Source organism: Bufo gargarizans, chromosome 6 (genome assembly GCF_014858855.1).
Source record: "Bufo gargarizans isolate SCDJY-AF-19 chromosome 6, ASM1485885v1, whole genome shotgun sequence".
Taxonomy (NCBI): domain Eukaryota; kingdom Metazoa; phylum Chordata; class Amphibia; order Anura; family Bufonidae; genus Bufo; species Bufo gargarizans.
In genome coordinates this window covers 16,943,532-16,959,363 of record NC_058085.1, presented here as the reverse complement: position 1 = coordinate 16,959,363, position 15,832 = coordinate 16,943,532, and the positions used below count along the sequence as shown (strand labels likewise).

The 15,832-nt window shown below is 43.7% G+C and overlaps 1 pseudogene; it reads right to left on the bottom strand.

Annotated features, from left to right (window-relative positions):
* LOC122940392 overlaps positions 1 to 15,832 on the bottom strand; it is a 718,635-nt pseudogene that overhangs the window by 45,576 nt on the left and 657,227 nt on the right.

Sequence of the window (15,832 nt, the reverse complement as noted above, 5' to 3'; positions counted from 1 at the left end):
GACGCCACTGCGTCCCCGCCCTGCAGTAATAACTCCTCCAGCCACGTCCGCCCAGCCTCAGCCACCTGCACCTAGTCAACACGTCACCAGGTGACGTACCAATACCTCCTCCCTTCTCCTCATCTACCCCGCCCCCTCACCCATGCGTTCCACCAAGCGTTCCACCGCTGGGAACGCCTGCCCGGATTGCTTCTAAGCGCCCCACTTCTTCCACCAGCCCCCAGCCACCACTCCGTACCTAAGGCTCCATTCCACCCCCCCCCACACACACACTCCCCCACTATGACCACTTCCCACATTTATTTTATTTTCATTTCATTTGAACTGTCACTATGACTGGCCACTTCCGCCATTTGGAACGCAATATGCGTTCCACCGACCGGAAGTGACATCACACCACTTCCGTTTTCGGCATTCTTGGCACCAATTTGCCAATTAAATCACTAATTGAACGATGTATTTATAGACTGAACCTGCTACATGTACAACTATAGCCTTGCTCCTGATGAAGGGGAAATCTTGATCCCCGAAATGCGTTGAGCCACATATCTTCTAATAAAGGTGATTTGATCAGAAGCACACTGCCTTGCTGCCATCATTCACTGAGACTCTACACACGATCCTGGCCAGGGGGAATCGTCACAGGTGTTTTATGCTTATCCTGCTAACGACCCCCCAGTGAAGTAAGTGCCTCACTGGATGTTTTCTCATCCATTTTATTCCTTGTTTTTAACCTTTGCCTTCAACCTTCTGTGTAAACCACAGCAGGGACTTAATTTTACTTCACCTGTCTATCGGTCTCAAACTACTTTGTACATTTTTTTTTTCTCTCAAAAAAGTTTTTTTAAATAAGTTTTAAAATAAGTTTTCTATATTAAAAACAAGTTTTTTAACTATATGTATAATATGCTAGTACTATAGCACCAGGATACCAAATTCTTGACATTTTCTAGTGCATTTTTGCTCGGTTTTGGCGCCTTTTGTACCTTCCCCTCACCCTTACTTTTGGTTTCTCAAAATTTATATTGAGTGCCCTCCGTGGACACTTTTCGGCTGCCACCCTTGCGCTACTCAGACTCTAGTTACCACCACTGTCGGTGCCTACTTTCAGACACTCGGGGGATTTCCTATCCAGATCCTTGAGTGTTTGAATAAACTTCCTCCTTTTTTTCCTTTCTCTTCCACTCTACAGAAACTGCCTTTACTAAAATGTCTAATGATCTCCTGACAGCAAACAGGAATGGTGACTATTCTCTACTGATTCTTCTTGATCTCTCTGCAGCGTTTGATATGGTAGACCACAAACTCCTTCTCACCGTGCTCCATATAATTGGCCTTAAGGACACTGCTCTCTCCTGGTTCTCTTCCTTTCTCTCTGATTGCTCCTTTATTGTATCATTTGCTGTCTCTGCTTCTTCTTATCTCCCTCTCGGTGTTGGAGTTCATCAGGGTTCAGTCCTAGGTCCTCTACTCTTCTCTCTCTACACGACCCCGATCGGACAGACTATTAGAAAATTTCGTTTTCAGTACAATCTCTATGATGATGACTAGGGATGAGCGAATCGACTTCGGATGAAACATCCGAAGTCGATTTGCATAGAACTTAGTTCTAATACTGTACAGAGCAGGAGCTCCGTACAGTATTAGGCCTCTTTCACACGAGCGTGTCCGGATAAGGTCCGGATGCGTTGCGGCAAACCCGCGCGAGTAGGTATGCAATTGCAGTCAGTTTTGACTGCGATTGCATTCCGTTGTTCAGTTTTTATCGCGCGGGTGCAATGCGTTTTGCAGGCGCATGATAAAAAACTGAATGTGGTACCCAGACCCGAACTTCTTCACAGAAGTTTAGGTTTGGGTTCAAGGTTGTGTAGATTGTATTATTTCCCCTTATAACATGGTTGTAAGGGAAAATAATAGCATTCTGAATACAGAATGCATAGTACAATAGCGCATGGTGATGGACCATGTGATGAACGTAGTGACGTCATCAAAGGTCCTATTCCTCTCAGATGAAGACAGAAGAGAAGCCAGTTGCGCGAAGTGGATTAAGGTAAGTTAAATTTTATTTTTTATTTTTTTAGCCCTATTGTACTATGCAGTCTGTATTCAGAATGCTATTATTTTCCCTTACAACCATGTTATAAGGGGATAAAATCATGATCGGGTCCCCATTCCGATCGTCTCTTAACAACCGAGCGTGAAAATCGCTCCGCATCCACACTTGCTTGCGGATGCTTGCGATTTTCACACAGCCCCATTCACTTCTATGGGGCCTGCGTTGCGTGAAAAACACACAAAATGGAGCTTGCTGCGATTTTCACGTAATGCACAAGTGATGCGTGAAAATCACCGCTCATGTGAACAGCCCCATAGAAATGAATGGGTCCGGATTCAGTGCGGGTGCAATGGGTTCAACTCCGATGAGTTAAAGTTATTGCTTCTTGCGAGACTTTGCGCAATAACTTCATAAATTAATTTGTACTGTAAAAAAAACATTTCCCGAGCTCGGGTTCGGTTCCAAGTGGTACCTTGGAAACGAACCTGAGTTCGGGAAATGTTTTTTTCTATTGGGAACAATTTGGCCATTCTCACTTAGGGGTGCACTCACGTTTGTTGCCAGCGGTTTAGACATTAGTGGCTGTGTGTTGAGTTATTTTGAGAGCAAACCAAATATACAAGCCGTACACTGACTACTTTACATTGTCTCAAAGTGTCAGGTCTTCAGGGTTGTCCCATGAAAAAATATAATAAAATATTTACGAAAATGTGAGAGGTGGACTCACTTTTGTGAGATACTGTGTGTATTCGGGGGTCATTCTCACAATGATCTTCATCGACCACAGGGTTAGGGGCCAGACATTGCTTTTATTTGGCACCTCAGCAAAACCAAAACAAACAATACAAATAAAACACCTGCCTGGCTGGGCTCTAACTAAACATGAGGACTCGCTACCTCACTGAAAGCCCCGTTCACACACGGGAACAACATGCAGCTTTTCCCAGCCTAACAATCCAGCACTTCCAGGCTGTAACAAAGTCCAGTACCTTTTGGGGGATTGTGGCCCAGAAGTCCTCTGGCCTAGCGACCGTCGATTCCAAGACCTTGCAGAGTCCTCCAAAGTTCAGGCTAACACCTAGCCCCGTGGCCCCTCAGCCAGCTTGGCTGAGCCCACTTGTACAGAGCCTTCCCAGGCCTCTGCTGCACACAGACTCTTCCTCCTCCTAACAGTCTGGACTGGGCTCCTATCCCAAACTGATTGTTCCACCTGGTGTGGCCTCTGACCTGTTGATTGACAGCAAAGAAATGGAAACTCCTGCCATAGCCCTCCCCTAGCAGCCATGGTGTCTGTCACTGCCTCACATACCCCCCCCCCCCTTGTTCAAGCCCGTAGGGGTGAACACTAGCACCAAACCCAGATGCTTGTGAGAGGGCATTTACCTGGCCTACAGTCTTCCATTTATTCTGCCAGACCCAGGTCAACAGCGCTTGGTTTGTCACGAATACGAGTTTATTATGGAGTAGATCATATCTATGGGACTTTTTTCCCCCATCTCATGAGCAGGTACTCTCTTTCACGAGCAAGGATGTTACGCCTTCGCACCCGTGGCCTCTCTCTTTTCTTTCTTTTTCTCACCACATTTGGCCTCTGGAACTTCTCTCAGAAGATGTTTTTATATGATCGGCAAGCTCTCTTTTTTGATTCTCGGGCTTCTGTACATGCTCCTCATGTCCTTTCTTGGACTGCTGCAACTTTTTTTTTTTAATAACATTTTATTAGCGTTTTTAAAGCATGTAATATAAATGATTACACAAACATTATTTTGATACAATTGCCATTGCAAATGAACATCATCAAAATACAGTTCCAGTAGTACCCATTTACAGCTTATTTCTCGAGATGAGCAAACATTTTTATAGATATGTAACATGCTTTTAGTAATTTACTCCCCAAATTTCCCCCCACCCTCAATCCTCTCTGGATGTGCCTCCTTTCACCTTTACTCCTTCTCTTTCTTTAAATTTTTTATTTTTCCCATTTAGTGCACTCTTAAGTTCCCCAATGTTCCTCTTAGATCCCCTGTTAGATACTATTCTGTATGTCTAAAGTTCTTCATGATCCTTTGAATATCCTCTCCTGACAGGTTTTTACTAATGTTTTCCATTTGTTTAAGAAATGTGTCGACGTGCTATTCTTGTGTGATTCTGCTTCCAATTGTTCCATTAACAAGAAATGTTTCATCTGTCCCACAAACTCTGTCATAGACGGGGTTTGAGGCTCTAACCACTTACTAAGCAAGCATCTCAGCGCTACTAAGACTGTCCCATCCACCAGCTTTGGAACCCTCATTTGGTCCTCATACACATGAAAAGGTACCACTTGTGACTCACAAGCCAGTTCAATATTCCACGTTTGCTTAATCCATGTAAGTATCTCCTTCCAATACGTCTGTGTCATTAGACACTTCCAAACACAATGATCCAGGTTAGCTTTTGGTTCTTTACACTTAGGACACATCACTAATCTATTAGGATAAGCAGCATTTTGGGGTAGATTAAAGGCGTATATTTTCCTGTGGAGCAATTTAAACTGGGATTCCCTCCATTTTTCACACGTCACAGCTTTTCTTACTCTCATCCATCCATCCATCCATCCATCAACTTATCCTTCCACTCTGATTTACCTAGAAGTGATTCCCATTGCTGAAACAACTTGGACTCCATTTTCTTATCCTCCCTGTCCCTCATCTCCTTATACACCTCAGACAAGGATATTTTACGCTCCTTGATTTTCAGTAAATTATCAAATTGGTTCGAGACATATTCGTTTTTCAAGTCTTTCAGTCTGTTCTTGCAAAAGAGCATGCAATATCTGCAAATAGGGGAGAGCTTGTCCCCCAGAAAGATTATACTTTTCTTGCATCTCTCTAAAGGTCAAATATCTTGAATCTTTGTCATGAACGATCTGTTGTAGATTAATTATTCCCTTGGGCATCCAGCTCCGGAACAATTTATTGGTTCTGCCCAATTCAAACTCCGGGTGTCCCAATAATGTCATATGTTTGGATGCTAAAAAGGATAGGCCATACATCTTTCTTATTTCTTTCCATGTTACCACCGTGTCTCTAATTACCACGGTGGTAACATGTGTAGTAGTGCTAGTTTAGAGTGTAGAAGTCCTCCCAAGCAGAGGTCGCGTTACATTTTTTCTGGAAGAGTAAAAATACTCCTCTTACCATTTTTGAGGAGTATTTTCAGCCGATGAGGAGTACGAAAGTTACAGTAATTCAAATAGTTAATACGAAGGCCTACATAACATTAAGGGGTTGCTATTTATGCATGGAAACCATTACTAGTACTCTATAACTGTCTTCCATGCATAAATAGGACATTTTTGACAATTTTAAATTTTGCCGAGGTCACTGTTGCGCTGAGGGGTCGGTACCACTGAGGTCACTGTTGCGCTGAGGGGTCGGTACCACTGAGGTCACTGTTGCGCTGAGGGGTCGGTACCACTGAGGTCACTGTTGCGCTGAGGGGTCGGTACCACTGAGGTCACTGTTGCGCTGAGGGGTCGGTACCACTGTATACCATATGAGAACATAGGATATAAAAACTGAAAATGTGCACCTAAGTTCCAAAAAGTGTGGGGTATATGGTGCTCTTCTACACAAACATCATATTCTGTTCAGCGGTTAATGGATGCTCTACACACAGAGCTTGCTAGGAATAAGTAATGTACTGAATAAAACGACAAGCAAGAATTCATTATGATATGTTTGTAACGACTTTATTGTCATCGATATACTGCATTGAAACAGTGCTGTAACTTTTTATAGGTTTTTTGTTATGTATTACAATATTACATACGGATACAATGCAATGTACCCGATCTCAATGATTAAATAAAACGAATAAAAAAATAAAATAAATGATATGAATTTCAAAAATAAGTGGCAGATGAGGTTTAACACTGACAAATGTAAGGTTATGTACATGGGAATTAATAATGCAAGTCACCAATACATACTAAAAATGGTAAAAAAAACTGGGTAACACTGACATGGAAAAGGACCTAAGCTGTAGAAACCAGTATCAGGCAGCTGCTGATAGATAGATAGATAGATAATTAGATAATGTATTGCATCAAAAGGGGCATAGATGCCCATGATAAGAGCATAGTCCTACCACTTTACAAGTCACTAGTCAGACAACTTATGGAGTACTGTGTACAGTTCTGGGCTCCTGTCAGCAAGGCAGACATAGCAGAGCTGGAGAGGGTTCAGAGGAGGATAACTAAAGTAATAACTGGAATGGGGGAACTACAGGACCCTGAAAGATTATCAAAATTAGGGTTATTCACTTTAGAAAAAAGGCGACTTAGGGGAGATGTAATTACTATGTATAAATATATCATGGGACAGTACAGAGATCTCTCTCATCATCTATTTATTCCCAGGACTGTGACGAGGGGACATCCTCTGCATCTGGAGGAAAGAAGGTTTGTACACAAACATAGAAGAGGATTCTTTACGGTAAGAGCAGCGAGACTATGGAACTCTCTGCCTGTAAAGGTGGTGATGGGGAGTACAATAAAGGAATTCAAGAGGGGCCTGGATGTACTTCTGGAGTGTAATAATATTACAGGCTATAGCTACTAGAGAGAGATCGTTGATCCAGGGAGTTATTCTGATTGCCTGATTGGAGTCGGGAACAATTTCTCCCCACTAAAGTGGGGAAAATTGGCTTCTACCTCACAGGGCTTTTTGCTTTCCTCTGGATCAACTTGCAGGATAACAGGCCGAACTGGATGAACATATGTCTTTTTTTAGCCTTATAAACTATGTTACATCCTATCTGTCATTCCACTTGACTGCAAATAACTGGCCATTTACAAGTGTAAATGACGCCCCTTTTTCCACATGTCTGGACACCAGCTCTTGTGGGAATCCAGCTCTATTTTTTGGACTTTCACATATAGGCCCCTGTATTTGCAGTTTTACAGAAATGGAGGGTCCCCATACCAATTACAGGCAGGGTGGAATACTGTTTGTTTTTTTTGTTTTTTTCCCCTCACCAAACATTTGTGTTTAGAGGAGATATATATTTAAAAAAAAACGTAGTTTCACTTTGAACTGGATCTGTCCTTTGATTACGAATATTCAATCAATACAAGAGACTATGTTTGTTTGGGGAGCTTTCACAGCGGTCCCAATCATCGCTCCAAGCCCTCAGCTTCCTCTGGTAACTCAAAGCAAGGTGCTGTTTTATCTCCCTGTAAAAAGGAGTATCTGAAGGAATGAAGCCAGTTAGTGACCACCATGAAAACACATAAGGGATGTCACTAACGGGCTAACCATGAAGATTACTTATTTTATATGTGGGTTTTTTGATGTTTAACAAAAGCTGAATTATGGTTAAAACATTTTCCACATTTTGAACATGAAAATGGCTTCCCCCCTGTGTGATTACTCTGATGTATAACAAGATCCGATTTCTGGTTAAAACATTTTCAACATTCTGAACATGAAAATGGCTTCTCTCTTGTGTGATTTCTCTGATGTATAACAAGATCCGATTTCTGGTTAAAACATTTCCCACATCCCGAACATGAAAATGGCTTCTCTCCTGTGAATTCTCTGATGTATAACAAGCTGTGATTTACGGTTAAAACCTTTTCCACATTCTAAACATGAAAACGGTTTCTCTCCTGTGTGAATTCTCTGATGTATAACAAGCTGTGATTTACAGTTAAAACATTTACCACATTCTAAACATGAAAATGGCTTTTCTCCTGTGTGAATTCTCTGATGTATAACAAGATATGATTTATGTTTAAAACATTTTCCACATTCTGAACATGAAAATGGCTTCTCCCCTGTGTGAATTCTCTGATGTATAACAAGATCTGATTTTTGGTTAAAACATTTTCCACATTCTGAACATGAAAATGGCTTCTCTCCTGTGTGAATTCTCTGATGCCTAACAAGCTGTGATTTACGATTAAAACATTTCCCACATTCTAAACATGAAAATGGCTTCTCTCCTGTGTGAATTCTCCGATGTTTAACCAGATCTGATTTCTGGTTAAAACATTTTCCACATTCTGAACATGAAAATGGCTTCTCCCCTGTGTGAATTCTCTGATGTATAACAAGATCTGATTTCTGGTTAAAACATTTTCCACATTCTGAACATGAAAATGGCTTCTCCCCTGTGTGAATTCTCTGATGTTTAACAAGAGCTGATTTATGGTTAAAACATTTTCCACATTCTGAACATGAAAATGGTTTCTCTTTAACGCGAGCTTTTTTATGTTTAGCACCTCCTCTGTAACTTTTATTCTGTGTTACAGTCTGTGATGAATCAGAAGATCGGACCTGTTTAAAAGAATCAAATGATGCGTTGTTGCTGTGATTGGATGACTGTATATTTTGCATATTGGCACACTCTTCAAATGTATCTTGTGTGATACCATAATCTACTTTAAAATCTGAAGATACCAGATGTTTCTCTAAATTCCTGGTACAGTCATCTGCCAAGAATAAAACACATTTTATTATTGATGAATAATATTAAAATTGTATAGAAGTTTTACAACCTTTCCATATAAAAAAATCCACAGAAAGTATAAGACATGGCACACAATTAGAATATCAATTGAATACAACAGTGGTGGCCAAACAGACCACAATCTAATAGTAGACTGAGGGGCAAAACTAGAAAACGCTGGCTCCCACCTTGAGCAACTTCCCTGCAACCCCCACCCAATCAGTCATTTAAAAGATATATAAATAAACCGTTTCCTAGCGCTGGACAAGAGTCGACGAATCCCCTCTTAGTGCCCCCCACATTAGTTATCTCCCCTCAATGTCCCTTTCACAGTGGAATTTCCCTTAGTGCCCTCTTCACAGTACTGATGCTCCCTAAATGCCCCCACTCAGTAGAATGTCCTCAAGGTCTCCAAACGGTAGTTATGCCCTCTAAGTGCCCCCACACAGTAGTTATGCCCCCTTTGTGCGCCCCCTGCAGTAGAGCTGTCCCTTAGTGTCCCCTTTACATCAGTGAAGCTCCTATACTGTGAATAAAGTTAAAGTAATACCGATCTTCCCAGCAGCAGGCAAATATCTGGGGTTCAGTGGTGAGACTTTTTTGTATGACCTCTTAAGGCTACATTCACACTGTCCGTGTTTTTCAACCATTTATTGCATCCCTTTCTTGGTCGTCTGTACGTTTTGCATTAATTTTTAATGCCATTATTTGAGGATGATTTTGATGATTTTTAATTGCTTGTTTTATTTAATTTCCAATCCCTGCAGTATACATAATGTCCCCCAGGGTGGCCACCATCAGTAATAATTAATAATGTTAATAATGTGCAGGGTTTTGTTTTTACGGGAAAAAAATAATTACTCCTCTCATCCACTTGCACGCGTAATGAAAATTCGCTCTTCATTTGGTGCTAAAGGACCTGCACTCTCAGTGGGATGATGTCACCATAATGCTGGGAGAACATGGTGAATCACGTTGGTAGCACAGGTCCTTCAGCACCAAGAGAGACTACCTTGTGTGTGCAAGCGGATAAGGCAATTTATTTTTAATTTTAACCCCTAAATGGCCATTTTCCACTGGTGTGCCCATTTTAAACGGCCATTACATGGATGCACTCCTGTCTAAATGGCCATTAAAAATAGTCCCATTCATTTACATTGGGTCCATCTTGCAGTGAAAACGGCCACAAATAGGACATGTCCTATTTTTCACAAACACTATTCACTCGCCTTAAGAAAATGGCCACGTGAATAGCGTGTGTGAATGTAGCCTTATCCTGCAGCTTTTCCCGATTAAACAAACTACATATAGCACCAAAGAATAATCCTGTGACCCGAACTTCATCACTGCAGCTAGGACACTGTGCACACCGAGGTCTCGCCACATCTCAGTCCTGTCACTCCTAAGTAAACAAACTGCACGGCCCACACCATAACATCTTTCTTTTTTCATGAGTTTATAATATTAAAGGGGTTATCTCATCTGAGACAATGGGGTTAATTCACCAGGATATGCCCCTATTGTCTGGTAGCTGCGAGCATTCACAGTAGATGATAGATTACGCAATATTTATGTAGTCTGGGTCGTTACGGACGCAGCAATACCAAACATTTGGGGGAGATTTATTTAGCAATTTTTTTTTTATTGAAAAAAAAAATGCGTATTTTTGTTAATGATTTTTTTAAATAAATTAGGGTTTTTTCCCCCATTTTTTTACCACGTCATAGTCCCACAAGGGGACTATAACAGACAGCTTTTTGATTGATTTTAAAGTGCAATGCATTATCCCTATAGTGCATTTCATTTTAAGGTCAGTGCTATTCTGCTGCTGAAAATTACTCAAGGCTGGTCTGGGGCCTACACACGACACCAGCCAGCCTTCACACACATCGACACTCTGCGATCGCATTTACAGAGTGCCGATGGGAGAAAGAGGGAGTCCACTTTCTCTGTCAGCAGTTTACATGCGGCAGGCGTCACTGCCCGCGGCATGTAAAGTATTAAACATCCTGGATCAGCACTCCTGCCAGTCCGGGCTGTTAGAGCAGGGCCGCGTCTCTCATCCGTGCAGCGCTTAGACTGGGGCGCCGTAAAAAAAGGAGGTGGCCCATCCTAAGGGCTCTTAGTGACCACCATAAAAAGGCATATGGGTGGTCACTAAGGGGTTAATAACCCCACTGATAGCATGTCAAGGCGTGTAGGTGAATTTATTTATGCACGTGTAAGAAATACAGATTTTTAGGAAAATAATGTAAGCCATATATTGTATTGGTATCCTGTTCTCAGCAACTTCCTGGTAATTAGAGCCTATATTTGTCCTCTCAAAGCCAGTGTGAGCGAGTACACCCTTTGTTACACATAAAGGAGGGCATCACACACACCCTTGAAAAATTATGATTGATGGCCTGCTGGCGACCCTCAAAAACATTTGGAGCAAGGGCCTGCTGATCTGACCATCTAAAACATTATGGGCAAGGGCCTGCTGCCACTTTGGTGACTTTAGATAACCTGGGGCTGATCGCACGTCCCTGTGACGCCTACGATCCAGTCGGATGTCTGCGCTATTAATTTTTTATGTTATTTTCTGCGCCTACCATGGTGACCACGGGTAACGAGGAATCAGGGTTCGATTCCAGAGAGGGAGCCTGAGAAACGTCTACAGCTACCACTTCCAAGCAAGGCAGCATGAGTGCAAATTACGTATTAGGTATAATTGGGTGAGGGCCCGCAGATGAGCTGACCCTCCAAACATATATTTGGGTTCTGGGGGGAGTATGGTTGCAAAGCTGAAACTTAAATTAATTGATGGAAGGGCACCACCAGGAGTGGAGCCTTGACTCAACACGAGAAACCTCACCCGGCCCGGACACGGAAAGGATTGATAGATTAATAGCTCTTTCTTGATTCTGTGGGTTGTGGTTCATGGCCGTTCTGAGTTGGTGGAGAGATTTGTCTGGTTAATTCCAATAACGAACGAGACTCCTTCGTGCTAACTAGTTACACGGTAAGGATTGTGTTGACCAGACTCTTGGATAGTGAGACTGGAATTGTAGGTGAGGGCCTGCTGGTGAGCTGACCCTGTAAAAGATTGTGGGCGAGTGTCTGCTGCCGTTTTGTTGACTTCTGGCTGATCGCACGTCCCCAAGACGTCGACAATCCATTTGGATTTCTGCCCTATTAACTTTCAATGTCATTTTGTGCGCCTACCATGGTGACCACGGGTAACGGGGAATCAGGGTTTGATTCCGGAAAGGGAGCCTGAGAAACGGTTACGGCTACCACATCCAAGCAAGGCAGCCGGGGGCGCGCCAATTACCCACACCCGACTCTTGGAAGTAGCAACAAAAAAAATAACAATTCAAGACTCTTTCTAGGCCCTGTCTGTCGGGATTCGAACCCGTGACCAGCCACATCCCAGGCAGTAGCCCTGCTTACTAGGCTACCATCCTCTCTGGACATTCCTCCCTGAAACCTATTAGTTAACCTCAGTCTTGCCAAGCCTTGCTCATCACCCTTGATTCCCCACACCTGGTACTTCCCTATATAAGTCCAGCCCCTTGCACTCTAGCTTGCTGATTATTGAGCTCCTGAGCCTTGATCAAGCTTCTCCTCATCTGTTGCTCTTGCTACTGCTGGAAGTCCACTGCTGACCAGGAATTGCCTACCGACTACTCTTCTGCCTTATCCCTACCTACTGAACTGCTACCACCGTTGCCATCCGGATTGTCCGACCACGCTTACTGCCGCCTGCCCTGACCCACCGCCTGCCTACCGACTACTCTTCTGCCTTATCCCTACCTACTGAACTGCTACCACCGTTGCCATCCGGATTGTCTGACCACGCTTACTACCTGCCTGCGGTCCTTGCCACTGGGCTCCACTCCTACCTCCAGCCAGCGGTCCTCTGACACAGGTGAGCCTGTAGGACTGTTACACTGTCATTGGAATGAGTAATAAAAAATTACAGGGAATGTTACAGGTAAGGATGAGGAAACGTTATACAGGAGAGGTACCACAGGTAATGTCACTGTTCATGGCATCTACACAAAAAGTACACTGTAGGTTACAGATATGCGAGGGCCTGCAGGTGAGCTAACGATTGAAAACATTGGGGGTAAGGGCCTGCTGCCGCTTTGTTGACTCTAGATAACTTCTGGCTGATCGCACATCCCCTTGGTGTCAACAATCCATTTGGATGTCTGCCCTATCAACTTTGGAGCAATTTTTCCACCAGGACCTTCTGGTATTGCACCGTTTTGCTTGTCCTCTCCACCAGACGAATTGGAGATGAGAAGTTTTCTTTGTTGCGGGGGTCGAGAAGGGTGAACAACCAGTAATCCGTGTTGAATAAAATGCGTATAATGCGCGGGTCGCGGGAAAGGTAGCCTAATATGAAGTCAGCCATGTGTGCCAGAGTACCAACAGGAAAGACTTTGCTGTCGTCATCAGGAGGTGAGCTGACCCATTAAAAGATTGTAGGTGAGGGCCTCAGGACAGCGATACAGATGACTGTGTTGCGGCGGGGCAGAGGCATCTCCTTTCCCTGTTCCTCTGATGGGGGGGCACTATGGCGGTTCTACTGGGGGCCCTATATACTGGCACACATTATGGGGGACACTATGGAGAAGTGTGGGGGAAAGGAGCACTATGGGGGCCCTATATACTGGCATGCATTATGAGGGGGCACTATGGAGAAGTGGGGGAGAAAAGCATTATGGGGGCATCTCTGTGGGGCAGTCTATAGGGGCATTTTATACTGGCACATTATGAAGGGCACTATGGGGACAGGGGAGGAGTACTTGGGGGGCATCTTCTGAGGGCACTATATAGGAATATTTTATACTGGCACAAAATATAAGGGGCACTTTTGGCACCTTAGCTCAACTGGGGGCACTAAGTGTTTTTGTAGTGGCACACAGTACAGGTCATTGGATCACATGAGGGCACTCTGGGGACATTGGCTCTACTGGGGGTATTTTTTTTACTGCCACACAACAGGGCATTTTTTGTACTGGCGCACATTATAAGGGGGCTTTATTACAACTGGGGGACTATGGGAGCATTATTACTTCTGGGACACAATTACTGTTGGGGGCACAGTAGGAGCACTATTAGTACTAAGTGCACTCTGGCACAGAATTATTACTATTGCTGGGATTTTGGGGAGCACTATTACTGCGGGGGCACCCTGGCACAGTATCAGCTTACCACAGTTATTTTTGGGGGACATTATGGTTACACTATTAGTGTCAGGGGCACTATTTGCTGGGTGCCGTTAATTTTTAGAGCATTGTTTTCCAATAATTATTGAAGGGGGCGCTATCTGTGTGTAACTAGTATTTTCAGGGGGGTTATCTGTTTCTAAAGTATAGTTTTGGGGGGGAACAGCGTCTCAGTATTGGGGGTGCATGATGGGATGTTAAGAAGGTGTCCGTGGTTAAGTGGTCCTTCCCAGTAACTGCGTTGGTCAGGGTACGTGTGGTGTTACGGGACACATGTTGGTGTAAGGCGGGCACGGCACACCTTGAAAAATAGTGGCGGCTAGGGACTGCGTAATGCGGGACACCCGCTGATACCAGGCTGCGGAAGGCCTCAGTGTCCACAAGACTAAATGGCCACTTTTCCAGGGCCAGTAATTTGGAAATCTGCGCATTTAGTGCTATGGACTATGGGTGGGTGGCTGGGTAAGGACATTTGGACTCTGCGCTGGGACACGAAAGTTGCTGACTCGAGCACATACGGTACTTGGCTGAGAACCGCCATGTGCCGAGCATCGAAATGCTCGAGCCGAAAGGGTGTCGGCCAAGCATGTTCGATCAACACTAATCATTATTCCCATATTGCATAATATATAAAAAAATAATTTATCAGCAGAATCTTAGAGACCTCTCTGCTTTACTTAGTGGTCACTACTCACCTGGGCGGTTATCTGTAGGAATGTCCTCTGTACTCTGCTCATCACCCCTCACATATGTCTCTGTAGAATTAATATTGTTCAGATCTTTACCCGGATTCACAAGCTGTGAAAGAAATATTGTAGAAGTCATCAGACGGTTGGAGAAGTCGTGTGGAAGGTTTTATTTGACCTAAAAAGACGACCAAAAATGACCGGACAGCAGAAGTTATCTGACCCAAATATCTGCAGGTCTCCTGTATAAATCCAATCTGATTGCTTCATTATTCCAACCAGTTTGCAATGCAGGGAGAGTAGCCCTTATATTCCATCCCTAACATTACATTGTGTGTATATAACATTACATTGTTTGTGCACCTGTTGCCCTTGCTGGCCGCCCCAGGGCTGTGCAGCCAGTAAGCCAAAGTTCTTTCGGTCCGTGGCTTATTTCCCTCCTCGGAATGTGCATAATCATCTGCTCTGCTGCAGCCAATGACTGGATTCAGGGATAACATGTCTACAAGAAACACATCACCACTAAAGCCTGTCATTGGCTGCAGTAAAGCAGGTGACCATGCCTGTGCCGGCGAGGGAGAAAACAACATTTACTGGAAGATGGACACACAGGAGCTGGCACACATAACCAGAGCTGAGGGTAGCAGGTACGTATGACTCATTCCATAGTAGACGCTGCGGGCACATGTGAAAAGTTACTCATTCCTGAACAAACCCTTTAATGCTGTCTTCCTGTTCTGTCTACTAGTTTTGGGATGACTGCAGGCATGAAGATACTGAACCTAGTATAAGGGACAGGGGAGAACACAGGAGAGATGAGAACTGATTATCTATCACCACTAGAACACCCCTGCTTATCACTATATAAAGTATATGGACAGGAGAGAACACAGGAGAGATGAGAACTGATTAGCTATCATCAATAGAACACCCTGCTTATCACTGCTTATAGTAAAAGGACAGGAGACGTGCAAACCGATTACGATTATATGATTATTATTACTATTATTAGAACCTTATAAAAGCCACTGTACTTTTTTTTAGACTTATCGCATGCATCATTCAGGGAGCATGTGTTATTTCTGCCAAGCACAAAGCAGCCACAATGTTCCTGCAGTTGTCGCTAACCACCTCGCCCAGTTGGAGTTAGGTGAGGAGACGGCCAGCGTGTTTGTTTGCTGCTTGATGCACTTTAGAAAGTATTTGGCTATGTGGCTACTATCACCCAGGGAGATTAGCTCTAAAACGGCATGGCAACGCTTCACATGATAGGAAGAAGGGGGAGAGGGAGCGATGTTCTGCCCTGCTTCTGTTTGGGACAGGAGGATATCCATGGAGGAGGCAGATGAGTGCCTCATGTCGGAACAAACGTG